Below are 18,562 nucleotides of genomic sequence, written 5' to 3' on the forward strand. Positions count from 1 at the left end.
TGTTCGTTGTTCTTATCCAATTCTTCCGATTCTAGTACTTCTTTCAAGCTTTTGCTGGATTTGGTTCCAACTTTGGTTGCTGTTCCGTGTATCCGTCTCTTATGTTGTTGAAGAGAATAAAAACTTGGAAATTCCTCCAAGCATATAGTGCACACTGTACTAAGCTTCTCTTGTTAAGGAGCGTGATGCTTAGCAAGGTGGTAGTTCAAGTCCTCTCTCCTCTTTGTATAGAAATGTGGACACTTGGGACCTTTTAAAATCCCATTATCACACGATTTTTTGTTTCGAGCCATTTGCTGCTTGACAATCAATTTCTCGCACTTTGTGCATTTGACAGGTAGATTTCTATCAAGAGAAGGCATTGTATTGTTGTGATCCAAAACAAATTGAAGAAAAATTCAGGTAAAGTGCCGAGCAACTGTATCTGATAACAACATGAGAATGAATACAATTTTTATTTTCTTAGTTTTATAGCGTTTTCAACAAACACAAGGTGATCCATTGACACTCCTCTAAAATTAATTGCGTCATGACCAGACTCGTGGAGAAAGTCACTGAACAACTTAGCTGCGTTTGTTTCCAGCTCAGCTGATCCATACAAGTGAACAGCCACAGCTCTTAACAAGCAAAGGTAGTCCATGTAGGTTTCTCCGTATCCATTCGTAACAAGACAATTTACATCTCTTCTTCTCAACAACTGTTCATGTATAACAGCATCTAAACATCCCATTGGGATTTTGTTGTGAAGAGCAAAGAAAATTGTTACATTCGTAGTTATTGCATACCGCCATTTTGTGTTTGCCCTTTCTTGAGCACAAATCTCAATCAAATCCATTTTCTCTACTCTATCCTGAAGTGAGACTAAGTCTCCCTTAGAACAAAGTAAATGAGACTTCTCAAAGAAGGTGTTGTTCTCATGAGCATAAAAGTATCGATTTTTGTCTGTGTCCACATTTCGTAAAATAAATCCCAGAGATAAATTTATTTTTGCAGCGCTGTTAAGCTTTTCAAACACTTCCTTCAGTTTTTCATTAATTTCGCTGGGATCAAGTTTCGACAATTTAAAAATGAATACTCTATGTCTCCCATTCTCCATCTAAGTATTGTCAAAGAAGTGTTGACAGGCACTAAGTTCCTGCTGTAACTGTTCGTTGTTCTTATCCAATTCTTCCGATTCAAGCTATTCTTTCAAGCTTCTGCTGGATTTGTCTCCAACTTTGGTTGCTGTTCCGTGTATCCGTCTCTTATGTTGTTGAAGAGAATAAAAACTTGGAAATTCCTCCAAGCATATAGTGCACACTGTACTAAGCTTCTCTTGTTAGGAGCGTGATGCTTAGCAAGGTAGTAGTTAAAGTCCTCTCTCCTCTTTGTATAGAAATGTGGACACTTGGGACCTTTTAAAGTCCCATTATCACACGATTTTTTGCTTCGAGCCATTTGCTGCTTGACAACCAATTTCTCGCACTTTGTGCATTTGACAGGTAGATTTCTATCAAGAGAAGGCATTGTATTGTTGTGATCCAAAACAAATTGAAGAAAAATTCAGGTAAAGTGCCGAGCAACTGTATCTGATAACAACATGAGAATGAATACAATTTTTATTTTCTTAGTTAGAATAACTTTTATGACTCAAAACTTCCATATAAGGAAATGACATAATTTCTATTTTTAGTAACATTACGCAATGGGAAAGTTCAAGAACTTCCTACGAAGCAGTCAAAGTGTTGCATTCTACATTGTATTTGAATCCAAATGGTGTAACCTTATTCCTTGGAGGAAAATTGGAAATCTTAAGTTATATTTATTTGTCATATTGCTGATTTGTGTTACTCTTGTTACAAAACAATGCTATTCATCCCAATACAGACTTTTTAAAAAAATTTATCTGTCAGATGTTTGCTCACTTAGAGAATACAAATACTAGTGTAAACGAACTAATTTTTTAATTTTATCGATAGAACACTAAATGTGTTTTTACAGTAATATTAAAACATAGAGAAGAAATCTCCTACTTTAATTGAAGATAACTTATATACAAATGACGTTAACGTGATTATATTACAAACTAGAAACCAATCAAATATTAGTATTAGGAAACTTGTTGTAAAAATTAATGATATCGTTTTGTTTATCTCGTTCTCTCTTTTAACATTTTTTTATTTTATTAGATTAATACGTGAAATTTTACTCCTTTGCGAAACACGTTGATCAAAAACCACTTACAAATTTTGGAGAAGATTTACAAGAGAAATTAAGGTATACCTGATGCATACAAAATTGACGAAATTGATGTAGATTCATACTTTTTTTTACAATTTTTTGGACATTTTCACAAAATCCAACAGAATAATGCGATTCAGTAAAGGAATTGAGTATGCAACGTTCTCTATTAAAAAATTTGACTATGAGGAGTTTATTGCGAAACAGTCTTTCGATTTATCCTCAGAATTGCATGTAAGCAAATACGAATTGTTGTTCATTTTGAACTCCGTCCCCGATATATTGGAACAGTACAGAAATATTTCAAAAACAAACTTTATTCCTCTCCCAGAACAAATAACAATAACCTCTTCACTACAGAGTGCTTTGTACTTCCATTATTACAGCGACTACAATGCAGTGGGAGTACGGATCAGGTTCGAAATTCGTTTACCTAGCGCATATATACAAAAATTTGATTCCGAAAGTGGAAAATTTTCCGAGATTGATCTGAAGTTTGACGAATTGGAAAAAATTTATCAAAGCTTGACTTTTTTGATAAATTATGTCACTTCATTTCAACTAAAATAAACCAATTTAGGTAAAAGCATAGTCGGAAACTTGTACGTATCCTTCACTTCCTGCCCTGTTGGGAAATTTTACCCAAATTTGGATTTGAATTTCAGTTCGTCTAGAAATTTCCAGCTAAACGTCACTTTTTCTCGTGAAATATTCCATCTTTGGGTTTCTGTTCTATGATTGGACAGAGCACACTGTATATAGAGGTTGTTGATTTTGACATTATCATTTGATCCAACTTCTCTGAAAACATCATTGCTACTGTTTCTCACATTATACTAACTACTCCTCAACATTTTATCCTGTTATCGAGCACCAACATTCAAATTCTTCTTATTAAAAAAATACTTAATTTAGTTCTAAATTTTGTTTAAATCTAATTTAGATTTTCTGTTTCCTTCCTAAAAAAGAAATTTGTTGCCTTTTAACTTTCTCTCCACTGATTACTTTTATCACGTTCTCAACAAGAATCTTTTGATCCATTCTCAACACTCTCTAACAAATATCTCTTCTATCATTCAATCCAAAATGGAGTTCACTGTTCAAAATAATAACCTTCTGTATTCAGTTTCTTTCACTGAGGATATTGCTCGGATAGGAGTGCGAGATTTATCAAACGGACTGTATGAGTCTGTGATCACTTTACCCATTACTGTGTGGCACATTATTGATCAAGAGCGACAACAGTTTGATACATATCATCAGGGACAGGTTCTAATCACAGAGAATCAGCTCGGAACTCACGCGATGGGACACGAAGTTGCTGTTGCTAGTGGACACCACTATCCTCACGTTAATGGATCTGATTTTCCCGCCAACTACGTAGCTGGAAATACTGAGTACACATTTCCGTGGGAGGAAGGACAAATTCCAAACCACTGGTTCACTACACCGGACGTATGTCAGGTATCAAGACCGGAGTTGGAAAATAATCTTCTCCAAATAGTTTCAAGAGCTCATAGTAGAGAACATAGCGAGTTGAGTATCGACACTAGCAACACCACGTTATTTAACGATCTGGAAAACTTTGATCCAGCGCAGTACTATGGATCCAGTGACATGTCAACTACACCCTCGATGACAACTCCTTCGATTGAGGAAGGAACAGCTCACAACCCTATCTTTTTGAGTGATGTATCTAATACCCCAGTCACTGTTCAACCAACCCAACTACCTGGTAGAATTAAGCGACAAAGAGGCTTCGGTAATGAAATTCAGAACTTGCCAGAATATGTTATTGAAACTCTTTTTGAATGATTTTTATGTTCAATTTTGTGAACTATTTAATATTTGTTCATAAAAATAATAAAGTTGTTGAACACTTTTTAGGTGTTTCGTATTAAATAAACATTTTCAATTCCAAAAATTGTTTAATTGATTTTTTCAAGTTTTTCAGAATAAAGATTAACACGAAAGGTTAGTTGATAATTTAGGTACTTGGTTATTATTAAAAACTTTGTTCATGACGAATTTAATTTTGATTTTTAAGAAAACTGTCGAATTTATTTTCGATATTTAACAAAAAATGTCGAGAAATAATTCGATTTTTAAGAAAAAATTATTGTAACAAATCCAATTTTTAAGCTGCAAGAACAGATTCAAAGCTTGCCATTTTAAAAATGATTAAAATTTTTGTTTTTTGCTTAAAATCATACCGTAAAACAAAGAAAATTGAGAAAAAAATTGCACATTTTGTACGCACAATTTGGTAACAATTTTGATTTTTAACGAAAAATCTGTGGTTCTATTTTTGACTTTTAACAAAAAATATTGTTTGAAAAATCGACATTTATCAAGTAAACTGAGTTCAAGTTTCGACTTTTAGATTATACACTAGATTTGAAACATTTTAGTACAAACATTTTATTACTTTCTAACTTCAAAGTACAACATGGGGTTATCAAATATTCCATGACCTTCTAGTAAACAATGAACAATTTTTATTAATTCACTCTCATAATTTGAGTTCTTAAGTGACTGAATTCGGTCGGAGAAGGGCGATCTCAATGTTTGTGTGCTTGCATTTCTTTTCTCAGCTCTCAGTAGATGTCTCTTGAACTTCTTTCTACTCAATCTCTTCTTAGACACGCTGGGTAGTTTTTCAACAAATTTGTTTTCCAAGTTATGTTTTACCGCTCTCTTCAATTGAGTAAAAACAAGTCCTGCTTCGTCCATTGTGTAACCAAAAAACTGATGTTTAGATAAGGTGTATAAGCAGTCCACTCTCTGATATTGAAAAGATAAATCATCCATTTTTTGGAGTAGTTCATTAATGGAAGATGAAATGAGAATTATGTGACAAGAGGACAAAAAGTGTAATTGTGAGACGCAACAGAGTATTCGTTAGTAAGCAAGTAAGGTTCATAATCCTTATCCGATACGCAAATGAACAAAGCTTTCTCACAAAACTTTTTATAAAAGTCGGGTAAAACTTGACACATAACTGCTGCCATTCTTAACCAAAGTGATTTTGGAGTGATCCTTTTAAATTGCCGTATAAGGAAGTAACGCAATTCAGTTCAAATGCAACGAAAATTCCATTTGAAAAATGACACAGTTCAAGAGACAGCAGCCCAGAAAAATCCGTTGTTTTACTTGTTCTAAATATTTCAAACACTATTACTTGCTAATGCAACACAGACGTGCTAAGCATCCAAATAAATACACTGCTCTGGTTCATATGTTTGCTCAACTTAAAATTTCTGACTAAGTTTCCTTATAAGGAGTTTTTGCAAAATGACACAATTGAATTTTCCATATTTGGAAATTAAAAAAGGATAATGACATCATTACCCAATAAGGGTGATCGGAAACAAAAGAGGGAATAAAATTACTAGTCAAATCATTCAATTAATTTCTCTCTGTCAGATTAAGTTGATAAAATGGCTCTCGATAAAGTTTCTCCGTGTTTCTCGAGTGCCTTGTTTATGTTTATCGATTCTCAACCTAAAACTGGAACTGATTCGGTTCCGTTTTATATAGAATTTGGTTCTAACCCAAAAAGATTTGGGAGGTTTTCTGTGTCCCAGATTTTTGAAAATGGACAAAGTTATTCCGAACCAACTTTCCAAGTCTTCAAAAAAGAGAACTCTGGAGAAGTACCAACAGCTTCGAATTGGAGATTACGAATTCAAGAAATGCTGTTTCCTCAAGAACAGTATCCTGGATGGGGAGTTGGAACTGAGTGAGCGCCCGACTCAATTTGAAAAGAACCCATGAATGGAGGATGTGCTGCAATGATGTCACAAAGTCAGAGAGGTCAGCATTGGACGAAATTGACGAATATATGTGATTTTCAATCAATACGTTCAGGAGAATCCAGCCTCCATTTATGTGCAGATTCGGCTCCTTTGTCGTAAAGAAAACAATGAGTTTAAGCAAGTGACTTATCTCAGCTACACTTTGGGCGAGTTCAAGGAACTGATTCAAAATTTGAATGACTTTTCTAACATTGAACAATGTACGTTTCAGTAATAATTGTTGTGCGATTTTGTAATGTCTTTGTCTTCTCTACAATAAATTTTTAATTTTATATATCTTTGATCTGAGATCGAGTTGGGACATTGGTTGCTCAAGAAACATTTTTTGAGTCTCAGAGATAAGTCAAAGGTTTTTCACGTTAGACTTCATTACGAAGTTAAAAGATATTCCTATACTGTTCTTGAAGCTCAAAATTTTCCCAAATAAGAAAATTTGGACATAGAGTCCCAAATTGCAGAATTTAAGTGGGTTATTCACAACGGATTACGCAGAACAAGTCTTATATATCGTTCAGATAAACAACAAGTTACCATTTCACAACATTGTTGGAACGGATATCAGTGGAGTATTGTGACAAATATTGAATTAAAAAAAGAAGAGTACGAGAACTTACTAGAGCATCTCCCTACACTTTTATCTTATATTGAAAACTTTAAGAAAACTTGCATTGACATGGATGAAGGAGCGCAGAGTTGATGGATATTGTCATTCTTGTCAACATATTCAATTGTTACGGAAGCAACCTTTCAATGTTTCCCGAAAATGAAAAACGCAAAAACTGTTTTTAGTGGCCTGTAAAATTTGGGACGAGAATATGAATTTGGAGGAAATTAACCAAAAATTTCCTCATGGAGGACTTATTGGTTATGGAAATTCCTTTTTAGATTTTTTCTTTGCCAGATTGAAAGTTTTTCGATTACATGCTATACTAAACGATTCTGCTTGAGCGGTTAAAGCAACTACAAACAAGGGACCAGGATACTGTTACATGTTTCCAAATTTTTCTAGCTCATGTTTCTTTGGACATTTAACTGGGTTAATCTTTTGTGTTTTTATTAAATCTTTATCATCCTCAAATTTTCAAAATTCTAGACTGCTAAACATTTTTGTAATAATCCAACCTAGAAAAAAGAATGTCTCTCGTTGTATTTGACATTGAATGCTTGGAGGGCAAAATTCTCAAGGAGTTGGGTGTTTTCAAGGATGGAATTGTATTAAGATACAGTTTCCTCCCACCCAAAGACTATAAACCTACTTTTCAAGCAAAGTGGAACACCAAAAATTTACATGGGATTAATTGGAACAATGGAAAACTGGAATACACTGAGTTGTCATCAATCATTCACCAACATTGTTCACCTACAACAGAATACTTGGCAAAAGGGTTAGAGAAGTGTAATCTTCTCTCAGATTACTTGTGTAAAGATGTGGAGAATCTAGATGACTTTGGTTGTCCAAAAGTTTCCAAACTTCTCAATAACTCGGATACTGACTGGGATTGTAGCAATTATCCGTATCGAAACAAAAAGACATTTCACTGTGCAGAGAAGAAAGCTTATGCTTACGGAACTTGGACTCTAGATTTTTTTGATAACGTAGAATATATGTAATTTCTATTTGTAATTTCTTTTTGTATTTGTGATCGTTTTGTAATTTATTATTTTTTTATTTTTATTTTGAAATCAGAGAGAAGTCGCATTCCCTTAAAAATAAGTTATAAATGACCAAGCATACAGATAACGGTTTAAATTTAGGTAATTTGGTCTTTGATGATAATAACCAGGAACGACAAGCGTGGAAATGTTTTGGACAGACTTGTAATAGAGCTCTGGTGGTTTTTTTTGTCCCAATTTTTTGTTATTTTGTTGATAATAGCGTGCTGTATAGTAAGAATAACTCCTGTCGAAACCTCTGAAGAAACAACAGTTTGGATTGCTATCTTATCTAGTACAGTCGGTTATATTTTACCTTCTCCTAAACTATGAACAAAATAATTTTTACTAAGGAACGCATTTTTATTTCATTGGTGGGACCAAGCGGGTCTGGAAAATTTCATCTTATCCATGATTGGCTAATTATTGGAACTTTTCAACCCGATTTTGATAAAATTTACTATTTTTATCAACATTATCAATCACTTTACGGACTAATGTCCAAAAACATTAAGAACATTCATTTTATTCAAGGAGTTGATTTTGAGTTCATTCAGAATCTACCCAATAATGGAACAAAGCGTTTGCTGATTTTTGATGATTCTTGTGAGGAAATCTCAAGCTCAAAAAAATTTGTCAAAATCGCGACAGCTGGAAGACACAAAGGACTTAGTACAATATATATAAAGCATAATCTTTTTCATTAGAGTAGGTTGGGAAGAAATATTGAGTTACAAAATACTCATATAGTTTTATTCAAGTTTCCTAAAGATGTTCTCCAGATTAACACTCTTAGTCAACAGCTCGAATTAGGATCACAATTAAAAGATTGGTATACAAAAGCTACTTCAATCCCGTATGGTCATTTACTCATTGATTTGACTCCAAAAACAGTCGACTCTCTTAGATTTTGCACGAACAGTGGTTCTATTCCCACTATATTTTTTCTCCCTAAAACGAAACAAGAGATTACTTTTTTGAACGATGAACACACAAAATCTCTCTACGCTGATAACGTTCCAAACGTATTCCCAGAACTTCAAGAAAACGTTCCTAAGAAACTGTCCAAAAGATTTCATTCAGTTTCTAAACGAATGCATAGTAAACCTTCTTGGGGGACAACTACAGGAAATACAAAAACAAGACGTAATGAAGTACAGAGACAAAATTCATCAACTCGTGCTAAAAAGAACTGGAATAAATAAAAGAAGAGCCATTTTAAGTTCACGAAAAGAAAAAAGCTCACATCAATTTTGACACCATCTATCATTAATCGATTGTCTTGAAATGGAACAGTTTGTTTTGATTCCTCAACACCTTTACGAACAAAAATTCAAATTAAATTTTAAAAAGTTGGACAATTTTGAGCAGAAACCAGTTTCTGTCCCAACACCTTTGAACCCCAATTACAAGGAAATCAGCAACAAAACCAAATCTTTAAAGAACGAATCAATTGTAGATCAAATTTTTAATTCACCGCGAGTCAAGCTATCTCTCAACGACACATTTTTATTAGATGGAAGAGATAGAGAAGTAGCTTTCGCAGATTTTATTTTTGCATTAAAAAGAAGGAATGTTGATTTTGCCGACATATATTACACAATACTTGATGCTACCGGAATAAATCCGCAAAAAGTAATAAACAAAGATGCCAAAAGCAAAGACAGAGGGAGCTGGATTCCTTTCAAAATCTGAAAAAGCCATGCTACAAAGGCTGCATAGAGATGGAAAAGCCGCATATGGATCAATTAAAAATCTACAAAAGGCAAGTGGGTTATCCAAAAAGAAAGTTGCCTACTTTCTACACAGTAAAGATTCCTACACAAAGTATCGTCATGCAACACGACATTTCAAAAGATTACCAGCATTTGCTAAGCGAATCAATGAGATCTGGTGTCTCGATCTAGTTTTTATGGATAAATTATCGGATACTAATAATGGAGTGAAGCATTTATTAGTATGTGTTGACGTCTTTTCTCGCTTTGTTCGTGTGCAACCAATGAAGTCAAAGTACTCTACGGATGCAGTTGTAGCTTTCAAAAAAATGTTGCGCAAAAAGAGTATGCCAGCGAAAGTATGGGTTGATCAGGGAACAGAGTTTAGTGGTGAGTTTTGAAAGTTTTGTACGGACAGGAAAATCAAAATTTACTCTACCAGAAGTGAAACGAAAGCTGCTGTAGCAGAACGAGCTATAAAATCTCTGAAAAACATTATTTATTGCTATATAGAAGAAAATGGTGACAAATACATTAGAAAAATGGACTCCTTTCTCAAAACTATGAACACAAGAGTTAATCGCTCAACAGGTAAATCTCCAAAAAATGTAGCAAATAAAGTCTTTTTGTCAATTTTTTACAAAAACCCAATTAACCAATATAAGCGACCACGCTTTAAATTTGGTGAAAATGTTCGAATATCAAAAAAAGATATTCCATTCAGAAAAGGTTATAAATCTCAGTTCACAAATGAAATCTTCAAAATTGTTAAAATTGCTACTTTTAAACCACCAACCTATAACTTTTGTGGAGAACAAGGTGATGAAATTCTAGGTAAATTTTGTGAAAAAGAGCTTTCAAAGTGTATCATTTAAAGATGAGCTCTTTCACTGTTGAGTTTTTTTCCAATGCGTCGTTTGATTGTTACCCAAACAATACACTAAGTTCTTTTACGAATTTTCTACCTGAAAAAATTAATCTTGATGGAGAATGGGAGGTAGCAATAACAGAACTGTCGTATCCTTCCTTGTACCAAAACATAACAGAGGGTAAATTCTTCTATCTAGATGAAGCAACACCAGATACAAAACCATCGGATTAATACACACTTGATCCAGGTCTATACCCCTCGATCTCTGATATTGTCAATGAAATGAACAGAAAAATTCAGGAACGTGAAAAGTATGAAAAAACGCCAATCAAGTCACACGTTAACAAAATTACACAGCGAATTTCTTTGAGTCTTCGAATCAGAACTCCTTACTTGTCATTTTTAGTGCCGATCTTTGTTATGTCTTTGGATGCGAAGAAGCTGTTTATGGTATGGGTGTTTTCATGACGGGTACTGGTCCACATTTTCCCAAGTTCCCTTATGACATTATACGAATACACACCTTAATGATATATAGTGATATTGTTGAATAAAATATTGTGGGTGATACAAAAACTGCTCTTTTACGATGCATTCCGTTTATATCAAAAGTTAAGAATGGAGATATCATTTCAACGGGACAATACATGAATTATCAAAATTTTCCAAATTAACAATTAAAAAAAAATTATAAAAAACTCATTCCACAGCATAAAACTCGAGCTCAGGGACTCTTATGGTAAAAAAGTTCCTTTCAACTCTGTTGGTGTAACAAGAGCGGTACTAATGTTTAGAAAAGCTTCTGGCAATCATTTTTAGATTTAAAGTTGTAGAAAATGGTTGCTGATAGTGATTTACCGTATTTTCGTGGTTATTCAAGACAGAGGGGAAGAGGATTAGGTGCGTTAGCACAAACAATTGGGAGGACAGCTATTCCATTCTTGAGGAGATATGTTGTCCCAGCAGCAAAAAGAGTTGGTGCTGATTTGCTTGATATAGCTGCACCAGAAATTGGAAATATTCTAACTGGAAAGAAAAAATTCAAATCTGTGCCTGCAGATGTTGGAAAGAAAAAATTACGTAAACAGGTAGAGGGTGGAAAAATTAGGAAACGTCGCATTACTCGAAGAATCCCCCTCAAAAACCAGTCGACGTCGTCGAACTAGAAGAGATATTTTTCTAAGCTAAAATGAATACTAGATCAACAAACGATGGCAACTTTCGTTATGGTCACTTTACGAACTCTTGCTTGGAGATTTTCGACAAAATTCCTGTTTTGGAACCAATTGAATCTTCTCACGTTCAAGAAGTTTATCCCAGTACTTCATTGGATGAAAGCAGCATTGAATTCTAATTTGAAACAGATAGAAGCATTTATCTTCATATGAGAGATATCCACCTTCAAATCAGAGTTGGTTTACAAAAGGGAAGATTGTTTGATGACTTTATGAAAAAAGACGAGCATGGAAAATCAGATATGGGAATGTCTTTCACAGATGATGATTTACATTATCTGACTCACGTCAACAATTTATTGCACTCACTCTTCTCCAATTGTGAGGTGTATCTGAACAATCAACAGGTTTACAACTCAAATGTCCTCTATGGACACAAAGCTTTCATTTCCAATGAATTTAACGCTTCCACAAGAAATAATGAAGGGATATTGGCTTGTCATGGATATGTATTCGAAAAACAACTTGGCGATTTTGATAAAAGCATTTTTATAGATTGAGAGGAAGAACTTTTGCTGAAAAATGGAACTCCTTATTACGGTAAATTAGCAATTGATTTGTTCCAAAGTGAAAAGTTACTGTTTCCAAATACAAAAGTTAGACTGAAATTGATTCGTGCAAGACCCAATTTTTACATGATCTCCTACAATCCTCACGTCTCCCTTAAAGTTCTTGACTGTTCCCTGTTTACAAGACGTGTTGTTGTTAACGAAGTGTATCACCAGACTATCAAATATCAATTAACTCATCAACCTGCTTGTTACAAATTTAAGGAAACAATTGCACGAACATTTATTATTCCTTCGGGACAGAACCAGTTTATTCAGGAAAATGTTTTTAACAATGCTTCAATCAGAAGAATAGCTATTGCGATGAACACAAATTCAGCATTCACAGGACAGTTTCAAGAAAATCCTCTCCATTATCAGAAATTTGGTTTACGAGAACTAAGAATTGTTCGAGGAGGTAGAGCTATAGTATCAGTTGATACAACCAATGACTGTAGGGCATATGTAACAACAATGAAAGCAATGAATTTTAACGAAGAGATTCCCGCGTTATCAAAAAATCTTTTTCAGAAACATGACGTGCCTGTATTTGATCTCACTTCACTTCAAGATGCTGGAGAAAATATTCAATATCCTGAGCTCAGCGGTGAAATTATCCGATCAGAAATGTTTTTCAGCCACCCGCTAACAAACGTGACAGAATTAATTGTTCTTGGAGAAAGGATGTCCATTGTTAAAATTAATCTGTTCGGAACGGTTGCTAAAAATGTCTGAAGATTTTTGCGTTAACGAAAATTTTTTCATATTTTTTCAGTTTTTAAGGGTTTTACATCATCGCTTTCTGCATTGGAACATTTGTGGGTTATGTATTATCATCACCCAGTTGCCATTCCCTTCACCAAATAATTTCTTAAAATGGACGTTAACTGGGGGCGAACTAATTCAAACTTTTTTGTATACGTTCCTCTCCTAATATTTCTGGTACTTTTTTTATAATTATTTTTTTCTACCCCAACTCCCATAACAATTCTGTTGACAAAATTAAAAAATCAAGCAAAGTTTTCTTAGAGCAAGGTAAAAAGTCCAATGATTGTTGCTTTTTTGAAGAGAATGGGTCTTTTCAGCTTGACTTTACAGTTAGAAATCCGTGTGTTAATGGTACTTGCGAAATAAAGCAGAGAAAAATTGTTTGTCATGGATAGCCCTTCACTGACACAGATTATTGAACGAATCCGAGAACTCAAATACCGCTATTTTGGATCCTTTTCAGCGGATTGTGTTCCAAGACTACCCACATTCAGCTTTGCTATCATCAACACTTCTCCCAGCAGTGAAGCTGGAGAGCATTGGATAATGATTGCTCGACTCAATCGAACTTATTACTATGCTGATTCTTTGGCTCCCCCAATCACAAAATACAAATTTTTGAATAAAAAGTATCAGAAAATGATACAACAGCCAGTTCAGAAAACTGATAATTTGTGTGGATTTTACACAATATTTGCAGCATTTCAACTATTTAAATTTTTTCAAACAAAACTGAACAATGTTCATGATGTTCATGTTTTAAACTTTATAAGTAATTATATGTGAATTAATTAAATTTAATGTAAAATAAGTCGAAGTGTAATAAAGTCGACAGTAATTTTTTTCTAAATTCCTTAATTCTTCGTTAGTTACTCAAATTTTTGTTGTCGACTTTATTAACTACTCGGCTAAATGTACTTTAATACTCTCTTCTTTTGAACTGTCATCATGTAAATGTTTGATTAATTTTGTACTTTCATGTACTTAATTTGTACTGTGTCTGTTACTTTGTACTTTTTAATTCAATTTTTTCTTTAATTTAACATTTTTATGAGCGCGTTCAACAAGTTATGAGCGCGTAAAATTCCACTGGTACTGTGACAGTGCCTGATTAGCAAGAGGTAGTTTCGATCTACCGACCTCTGAGTTATGAGCCCAGCACGCTACCACTGCGCCATCTTGCTATTTAGGGTCAGCTATACCTAATCTTAAAACATTGCGGCGGCTATACCTAATCTTAATACATTGCGGCGGCTATACCTAATCTTAATACATTGCGGCGGCTATATCTAATCTTAATACATTGCGGCGGCTATACCTAATCTTAACACATTGCGGCGGTTCTACCTAATCTTAATACATTGCGGCGGCTATACCTAATCTTAATACATTGCGGCGGCTATACCTAATCTTAATACATTGCGGCGGCTATACCTAATCTTAATACATTGCGGCGGCTATAACTAATCTTAATACATTGCGGCGGCTATACCTAATCTTAATACATTGGGGCGGCTATACCTAATCTTAATACCTTGCGGCGGCTATACCTAATCTTAACACATTGCGGCGGCTATTCCTAATCTTAATACATTGCGACGGCTATACCTAATCTTAATACATTGCGGCGGCTATACCTAATCTTAATACATTGCGGCGGCTATACCTAATCTTAATACATTGCGGCGGCTACACCTAATCTTAATACATTGCGGCGGCTATACCTAATCTTAATACATTGCGGCGGCTATACCTAATCTTAATACATTGCGGCGGCTATACCTAATCTTAATACATTGCGGCGGCTATACCTAATCTTAATACATTGCGGCGGCTATACCTAATCTTAATACATTGCGGCGGCTATACCTAATCTTAATACAATGCGGCGGCTATACCTAATATTAATACATTGCGGCGGCTATACCTAATCTTAATACATTGCGGTGGTTAAACCAAAAAAATGTTGAAATTTACTGCGAGGGGAATTATCCGTTAATGCGCGCTGCCTGTACAATTCCCGTGCGCGCTGTCTGTAAAATTCCCCGCCTGAATAATTCCCCTGCGCGCTGCCCTAAATGACCTCTAAAATCACGTGACAAGTGGCTCCGGAAAATCACCCTGATCTGCTCCTACCTTATTACTCACTCCCTGGAACACATGTAGGCGCCCCTAGATTTATACCCATTCTTAATACATTACTTTAGAACCGCTCAGAAAAATTACTCCTATACCCTATATTTATACAAGGGGTCTACACCCCCCGGGGAGACTTGCTCAGCCTATTACTACTGTTCGTTTTTTCTGGGGTTTAATATACACCAAAAGTTATACAAAATTCCATGCCCAATAAACAAGGCGTATTCTCTATTTGGTCACCAGAAACTCAACTGTTATCTCAGATGTAAATTTTTGAAGTTGGACTTGAATAGCTGTTGACGCTTTTACAGGCATTTTTCCATTGTTGGCTGCTTTTTCTTATTGCACACTCTGATCTGACTCAGTTCTCGCAGTTGCTGGTAGACTAATTCGCTTAAAAGATTTACACTACTTCCACCATCAATTAGGGCAATTTTCAGTCTGTCTTGTATGTTTAATTTGGCAAGCAAGGCTTCCACTGGACTGTTTTCGTCACGCAAATTTTTCACGTAGCTAGCTGAAAATGAAGCCTTGCCATCTTCAGCTAGTGCTCGTTTGAATACGGGCAATTTCGGTTGAAAAGATTTGGAATCCCACATTCAAAACAATTCTCGCATTCCTTAGATGCAAGATTTCGCTGACAGCGCGACATTTTTCTCTCTCAAAACTCTCCGCCGTCTTTGACTGCTCAGCACGACGCTCTTGCGACCAATCTTGGCTTCTGTTCTTGCTTCTTGGTGTTGGTGATCCTGCTCTACTGTCGTAATTTGTTCTTCTGTTATTAGCGCTGCTTCTGTTATAGCTATCATGTTTTCTATTTCTATCTCCGGTTTCTGTTGAACTTCGCTCACTTCCGTGCAGAAGCTCTTTTGTCCTCGCTCCTTGCGATGAAAACATTTGATTTTCTTGCGTGTTAGGTTGATTAGTCTGCATTGGTCGCACTAATTCCTTAATCGAATTAACTAGTTCAGTCTTTTCGTTTGACTGGATGTCAGAAAACCGCGGCTCATTATTTTTCTCCTCAATTCTCGTGACTGCTTCAAAATGCAGTGCTCCTGATAAAACTTTGTCTAAAGTAATATCCGCTCACCGAAGTTCTTTCCCAGGTCGAGTCGCACTTGTCTATTTTCTATGCATTCGAAGAATCCCCTAAAAATGAGACGTTCTCTCATCTCAATAGACGCTTGAGGGTACGCTTTCAAGGCTAAAGTTTGCAAGTCAGCGAGAAAGTCTTTTAATTTTTCACCCAGCTGCTGGACTCTCATAGCTAGCCTCCTCCGGAAAACTACATTTTTCTCATTATAATGTTGACTGAAAGCTTTTACGGTCTCATTATAGCTCTTCTTAGTGTCCTCCGGAAATGTACCATAGAGATCAATAGCCGACATTGATATCTTTAACGCAAGCTAAAGCGGCCGTCCACCAATCACGGTTTCAGCGCCGTTTACTGTTTCGTTTCTTTGCCACTTCTGAAGTTGTGACAAGAGCTCAAAGTGTGAAACATAACTTTCAGAGCCATTTAATCCCGTAAAAGGCTCTGGTAACAGTGTTTCTGAGGAGTGTCGTGCCATTCGTGTTTTATTTAAAAGCTGCTGTTATTCAAATTGTTTCAATAATTATGTTTGAAACCCGAACTATTTTTTGACACTCTAACTCAGAAGCCCTAATTTTTAATGACACTGTATTTATTTTCGAAAAAAAATTCTTTAAAACACGCGATGTTCGATGGTGTATTATAAGTCAAATTATGTCGAATTTTAAACAAAATTTATTTTGAACGCTATTTTATTATCAAAAAATGATGTACGAACCGATTTAAACTATTCGAAATTTTAACGAGAACTCACTTGAAATCTCTAAGACCGCAGTGTTTCTTGTCAAATCCCGACACCAGTTCAAATTTTCTTATTCGATTCGTGACGTTAAGACGTCAGAATCGTGTCTGAAGATCATCTTCAAACAAAAAAATTAGATTTCTTGTTGAAATCAGTACAATACTAAATTTTGTTGGATGGTGGTTTTCAATTTACTTTCAATCTCTGTCGCCACTATGGTAGCCGCCCGTGCGGAATTTTTCTTTGGCTAATTGAGCGTGGTATTTGTTTAAATTTCAAAGTTAGAAGTTAAATTATATAGTAGATCAATGAGGACAAATGTTGGTTTAAATAAAATAAGATTTAATAGATTGGTTAGCTCTGATGGTAAGTTTCGTGTTCAATGAATGAAATTCATCCGCGCTTTGGTCGGTACTCAATATCAGTTCTATCATTGTGGTAAATTAACCAAGTCAACAAAGATGTGTCTATTTCGTTGACTTGGCTCGAAGCCCGAGTTTTGTCTAATTAAAGGTCTATTCTCTTTTCTGACACCTATCAACCTTGATTCAGTCCTAAATCAGGTAAAAAATCAAGTTTTAAATTATATCTACAACCTTTAAACCCAAGGTTTTTAGTACATCTTTTTTGTATACGTGTGACACTAACAACCCCAATCTAAATCAATTCAAAACACAATTAAAAAACCTCGCCAGAAAAAATTTTTTTGATGTTTTCAAAAATAGCTGTCTGTCTAAACTTTTGACTTTTTTTTATCAGAACAGAGTATTGAGTCTGAAAATTTCGAGTCTTTCAGATCAAGTCGAAAATTTATCCAAAATAAAAAAGTACTATTAGCAAGGAAGCCAAGGGACAATAGACTTTGAAAAGTTCTAAGAATAGTACTTTCTTTCAACAAAGAAACTATCAAATGTCAAAATAAACAAAAGCTGTAGAAATTTTAATTGAGCTGAGCTGGTCTTTGAAATTTTGGAGAACTAAAGCGTATAGTTAAAAAAGTTATTTTAATCGTAAAGCCTGCCAATTGCCAAGTAAATGTATCAATAATTTTTTTTATTTCACAAGGGACAGTAGACTTTGAAAAATTCCAAGAACAGTACATTCGTTCCACAAAGTTACAAGAACATGTCAAAATTAATACATATGCTCATCAACTGACCATAGTACTCTACAATCAATGTTCTCAAAAACATTTGATCAATTTTCAAACTTATCTTCGGAAAACACCTGTCAGTTGGAAAGAACAAAGAAATGTCTTTTTTGCAGTTAGCCTAATATTTCGTTTTGATATTGTAATTTCAACGATAAGATTGATGCAAAAATTTGAAAGAGTTATCTGTGAGCAGTATTTTTTCAGTTGTACATATTTCTGTGTGCTTGATTAATTTGGATTCAAGAAGCTGCTTCAATTGGAATTTCATCTGTTTGAGGGAAAGAACATGATTTTATTGATGGCAGCAAACACAATACCTTTAAATTCAAACAAAACCTGTTTTGTATTTTGCAAATCTCTGTTAACTATGATGGAGTTGAAAATTTGTGTAATGACAATTAAACACATTGAACAAATTGAAGCTCCAGAAACTGAGTACCGCTTCTGCTTTTAATTCAAATAACAGTAGTTTTCTTTAATTTTTTAAAAATTATTTGATCAGATATAACTGTTGAAACGTAATTTTTCAAAATTGGTTTTATTCAGAGTCAATGTTTTAGCATAGTTAACATCTTGAGAAAAATTACGTTGACAACTACACTCCGGT

General features: G+C 34.7%; 1 non-coding gene across 1 annotated transcript; it reads right to left on the reverse strand.

Moving 5' to 3' along the window:
* Window positions 1-13,940: 13,940 nt before the first annotated feature.
* Trnam-cau (transfer RNA methionine (anticodon CAU)) lies at window positions 13,941-14,012 on the reverse strand. Its single transcript has one exon. It is a non-coding gene; the product is annotated as a tRNA-Met (tRNA).
* Between the last annotated feature and the right edge of the window lie 4,550 nt (window positions 14,013-18,562).

Source organism: Convolutriloba macropyga, chromosome 1 (genome assembly GCF_964194025.1).
Source record: "Convolutriloba macropyga chromosome 1, txConMacr16.3, whole genome shotgun sequence".
Classification (NCBI taxonomy): domain Eukaryota; kingdom Metazoa; phylum Xenacoelomorpha; order Acoela; family Convolutidae; genus Convolutriloba; species Convolutriloba macropyga.